This window comes from Mytilus edulis, chromosome 5 (assembly GCF_963676685.1).
Source record: "Mytilus edulis chromosome 5, xbMytEdul2.2, whole genome shotgun sequence".
Lineage (NCBI taxonomy): Eukaryota > Metazoa > Mollusca > Bivalvia > Mytilida > Mytilidae > Mytilus > Mytilus edulis.
In genome coordinates, this window is record NC_092348.1 from 92406897 (window position 1) to 92412678 (window position 5782).

Consider the following 5782-nt stretch of genomic DNA (forward strand, 5'->3'; position numbering starts at 1 on the left):
TGTAATTAAGGAAGTTAACCTTTCAATGAGAGGAAGTTCGTTAACAGAATGAAATTTATTTCGATAAGTATAAAGTTTCTGAAATTAAATTAATGTTATTTTTCACCTTGGGTTGTTTATTTACTTCACTGGCAAATGTCCGGTCTGTTAGTTTTACCTGATCTTTAGATGTCATCAAAACAAGTGAAAACGGTCACTTCTATAAGATTTATATTTATTCAGGAGCACAGAATCAATTATGTTCATATGAATGGATGGATAGATGAGTGGTTGTCCATATGCCACAAATCGTATACTGTGCTACCAGTTAATGATGATGATGAAAGTTTTTACCGACCTTGACTGGCTATACAGCCCTCGCACAGTCTGTTCTGGCTTGCGCCTTATTGGGCTCATGGAGTTATCGAAAGCTATCTGAAATTATTTTAGAAATAAAGGCGTCAGTAGTATACCGCTGAACGAAATTCAAAATCGATTGAGAAAAACCAAATCTGGGTTTCAAACAAACTGGGGGAAACACATCAAATGTAAGAGGACAAATACGACACAACAGAAACACAGCACTAAAATGTAACACACACAGAAACGAACTATAATATAACAATGGCCAATTTCCTGACTCGGTACAGGACATTTAAGAAAAAAATGGTGGGTTGAACCTGGTTTTGCGGCTAGCCAAATCTCACACTTTTATGACAAAGTAAAATATAACACTAAAGTAAACACCATTACATGACAGGAATACAGTATACAAATAAATGCAAGAACATTCAGGACAGAGAATTACACAAACAAATAGTACAATTTCGACAACAAAACAACAAAAGCACCGATATGGAGAAAAAGAACACAATGCAACTCTCTAGAGTGGGTTTTATAACTGGATGAAATAGTCGATCTGACCATGTTTTTTACACTCTTTTATAATTTGGGGTTCAATGTTTTAGTAGATCGGGCAACGCAAAATTGGGAGAAATGTCGTTCGTGTTTGTTATTCCTATTCCATTCGAGTGCAGCACTTATACCATGATTTCTTTTTATCGAGAACTGAAAGAAATCTAATTTATCGCGAAATTTGAAAAAAGTAAAATTCCATACATAATGTAACTCTTAAACAACAATCAATATTAAGTCTACAGACTATATATTGTAACGTTCCGGGGTTTTCTTGTCAGGATATACACCCGTAGTTACTTTTGTGGGTCTCCGGTGAAGGAAGTAATAATAAAAATCATTATGGAAGTTCATTAAATTGTATTATTTCTATTTAAACAATACATCAACTACAGTGGTTCATGAAACAAAATACGTTAATTATATAATAAGCAATACGGCAAGGTGTATTACTTGCACCAATTTTAATAAAACAATTGCTCAGTGCAATCTACTTGGAAGATCTACTTGGTGCACGGCATTCAACTACTACTCGGTGCAGCAAATCTACTTGGTGCACTTCATTTAAATAATCTGCATACTCGGTGCATGGTAAGTCATTTACCCGAGCAAACAGTTCAACAGCATAAATATTTTCACCAAGCGATTTTACTTGGTGCAGCACATTATAGTTTAAGAGATACTGCTAACTGCATGGAGGTTTTTGGAGATAAGCTCAACATAAGAACATGCGTTCCGTATTTTATACAACGTGTCACGTAACGTTACATTTGGCGCGTTATACTGAAACTAAGTATTAACAAATACAAAATGAACAATTACACACATAAATAGAGTCGATATATAGATTTAAAGAAGTCAGTATACAATATAAGGTCTAAGTAAGCTATTTCTTCTGTAAAATACGAATTACAATACAACAACGTAATTCTGCGTGTATCAAGTGTGGAACGGAGACCACAGTAAAATATATCAGCTTTCAAATCTCCGGGGCGTTACAATATGTGACAGAAGGAAATAGTTTGAATACCATTTGTAATGCTTATAGTCTTATACAGTGTACGAAACTTACATCACTTTGTATCAATCCAAAGGATATCAGTCATTATTGCCCAGTCTTATTGAGGCTCGAATGCCTCTGGCGATACTTCAGACAGAATAGTCAAATGGTGCTTCACCCTTGCAATGCTAAATAAAGGCAACAGTAGTATACCGGTGTTTAAAAGTTATAAATCGATTGAGAAAATACAAATCCGGGTTACTTAACCCCAAGGAAAAACATCAACTATAAGAGACACAAAGGAACACCAGGAACACTGAAGTGTTACCAAAACAAACGCCAACACACATATAAACGAACTATTTGATCACTTCTGCCATAACATTCGTAGCATTGGTATGTTTTATGACTTTTGTCATGATAGTTATGAGCTCTACATTGATCTAACAAAAATCGTTGTTCAGAGTTCATGCATTGCTCATGAAAATATATTTTCCTTGCATAAGTTTAAGAGCTCGGAATAGTCAGAGTGCAGGAGTTTGCACTATTTATCTCCATACCACTATTAAAAAATCATTAAATTATTTTTATAGTGATAAAGATTTTATCAAAATTTGGACGGCTGTACCCTTATTTTGACAATTTCATCTGCTAGTATTAAGTGTGTTTGTTATGTGCACACATTATTGTCAATAAAATGGAATTGTGGTCGACTGTCAACCAGGTGGGACGTTTAGCTAGCTATAAAACTAGGTTTTATCCACCATTTTATACGTAAGGAAATGTCTGTTACAAGTCAGGAATATGACAGTTGTTATCCATTCGTTTGATGTGTTTGTCCTCATGGTTTTGCCATTTGATAAGGGATTTTAATTTCCTAATGTAAGTTTCGCTGAAGTTCAATGTTTTTACTTTTCACTGCCCTGCTTTGTTCAGTTTTTTACAAACGTGTTAGCTAATCTACCCGTGACTATTTTGCATTTATATTTAAATTTGAGTTAATGCCATTCATATCACTCACGAAATGAAGACATTCATAAATCAAGTCCAACTATATAAGTGAGAGAAGCGGAAAGATAATTGACAAATTGTTGTTTCAGAAGAGAAAAAACATTCATTTGGAACTGAAAGAAAATGAGCTAACACGTTTTGCCTGGTTACGCAAGCTTAGATTTATTTCCGTTTAACTAATATTTATTTATACTGAAACAGGAAATTACTCTTTTGCACTTTAAGCAATCTGCTTCAAATCTAAAAGGTAAATTGTCGTTTAAACAGGAAAATTGATGGCAGGTTTTTGCTGTTATACATGCAGAAATGATTTATTACTTTATGTGAAACAAATTTTCTAAATATAAACGGAAATCGAAACTCTAGTCAAGTTCAATATAATGTGTTTAATCGACGTAAACGCCATTTAATGAAATTTATGGATTTCAAAAAATAGTTTAACTGTTTTGTGGGGTTACTGAAAACTGTCGGTAACATTTCCGAAAACCTTAAACTCATCAACACATTGTGGTGTAGTGGAATACATATATAATTCACAACTGTACAGAAATTTACTGAACATGCACCTTGTGAATTCTTATTTCTGCTATACTAAAGGGTTTACTTAAGTATATAAATTTGATTACTTGCACTTTCCACGTTGTACAAGTATACCCATATGAGGGGTTAATAAAAACATAGTAACCCGACACACAGTTGTCGTAGGGGCGTTGAATCCGACAACCCGTTCTTTAGAGTGCCACGCAAAGTTTGCATTCATACTTTCAAAAAACTTTGAGATGGCCATATCGAACATGCCCTATTTCGTTAGTAGTAGTCCAATCTTAGAAGATCGACCTACGTTTAAGAAACTACATAAAACAGCAATATAAACAAAAGTATGCAGAGAAAATGAAAACAGAAACAATGCATAAAAACAGGTCAATATGCACTACTCAATTTCATTAAAGTCTTGATTTATTGGGTCAATATATTGACTATAGATGAGTATGTTCCTTCCATTTAGAAATTTGTACTTCCTCAATTTCTTGTCTTCCTTAAACGATAAAGATGTGTTCAATCATTCGTAAACCTATCAGACTGATCAAGAAGAACAGCTAGCTGTCTTTTCAATTATTATCTTGAGTAATAGGCCAATACATATTTAATCGATTCTAAATGTAAACAAAGTGTAATTGTTGTAAACAAAGTAATACTAGTTTAAAAAAGAATGAAATGTCACCTGAGAATGATTCTTCCTGTCTTGCATGTTGTCTCAATCACATCTGCAATATTACTATATGTAATTGTATGTTAGATGTATATCACTCTTACCACAACCGTTATTAAGACATTCCAACCTTTGTGGTAATTATCTGGATTTCCTTTAGCATACTCTTTAACAATTTACCATATTTATTTGTCCTTTTAAATTGTTTTGGATTAGAGGGTCACTGATGAGTCTTTTGAAGACGAAACGTGCGTCTTGTGTAAAAACAAAATTCAATTCTGGTATCAATGATGAGTTATTTGCAAATCTTCTAGAGTAGAACTTTTAAAAGTTATATGTACATTACGATTTTGAGCTATCCCCCAAAAATGTAAAAAATAATTTCCAAATTAGCGCAAACAATCCAATTGTTTGTCTTTATAAGCATAAGCTTCCAGATTGGTAGAGCTAATTGAATGTGTATACAGAATGGTCTCGAAGTGCAACTGTATTGACATTGTTTATCTCCTAAATAACGTTTATCAGTATTCTTTTGTATGTGTGAATATTACTTTTACTGTTTAGTAATGTTTTGGTTTTGTCCATTTGGTGTGACTCGGTAATTGTACTTCTCGTCATGGGTTTGTTGTGCTTTGTTATCTTGTCTTTCGTTTTTTGCTGGTGTGATGTGTCTGCATGCCTTTTCATGTTTTTTGTTGTTGACATGTTTGTTTGTTTTATAGTGAATACCATTATTTAAGGAATGACTGTAATATTTTTTCTGTCTATGAAGAAATAACATATAAAAAATTGGTGCACACTGAATAACGCGCGTAGCGGGTTATTTAACAGTGTGCACCACATTTTTTATGTTATTTCGAATAGACAGAAAAAATATTACAGTCATTTCTTATAATTTAATTCTTAATTACATTTTAAACCGTAGAAAACCATGAAAAAACCGTTGATGACGTAACGGTCTTATGACTAAATTATGTCTTTGGGCTAATAAAAAAAAACTTCAGCCAATCAGAAGACGCGTTACATCCAAAATTAAATTATAACACAATATTGACCGATTTACAACCCCCACCCCCCCCTTTCCCTTTTTGGCATTTTTACCTATTATGTCTATTATGTCTGTTTGTATTGTTCATACGTTGTCAATTAAATGGAATTGTATGTGATTGCCATTCAAGTGAGATGTTTAGCTAGCTATAAAATCAGGTATTTTCTACATAAGAACATATCTGTACCAAGTCAGAAATATGACAGTTGTTATCCATTCGTATGATGTGTTTGAGTTTTTGCTATTTGATTAGGGAATTTCCGTTTTGAATTTTACTCGGAGTTCGGTAATTTTGTTATTTTTTTTATTTTTTGGGGTAATCAAATTGAGATACATGATATTTATTGTGAATCTCTTGATATATTACAGAGTTAAATGCACACAATGTAAGAAAAACAATTAGTGCTCTTAATAGTGGTAAGAGGGGTCGTTTTGAAGAAACCATGGTGGAATGATGAACTGAACGAAACTTGAATTTTGTATGTTTTGCCGGAAAAACAGTAAGTTCGATTTAGTCACAAGAAAAGTAAAACTCATTTAGCACATTAATTTTTGAGTAAACATCGAATAAACAGTTGGAATATGGGGCGTTTAATCTGATAACCCATTCTCTACAGTA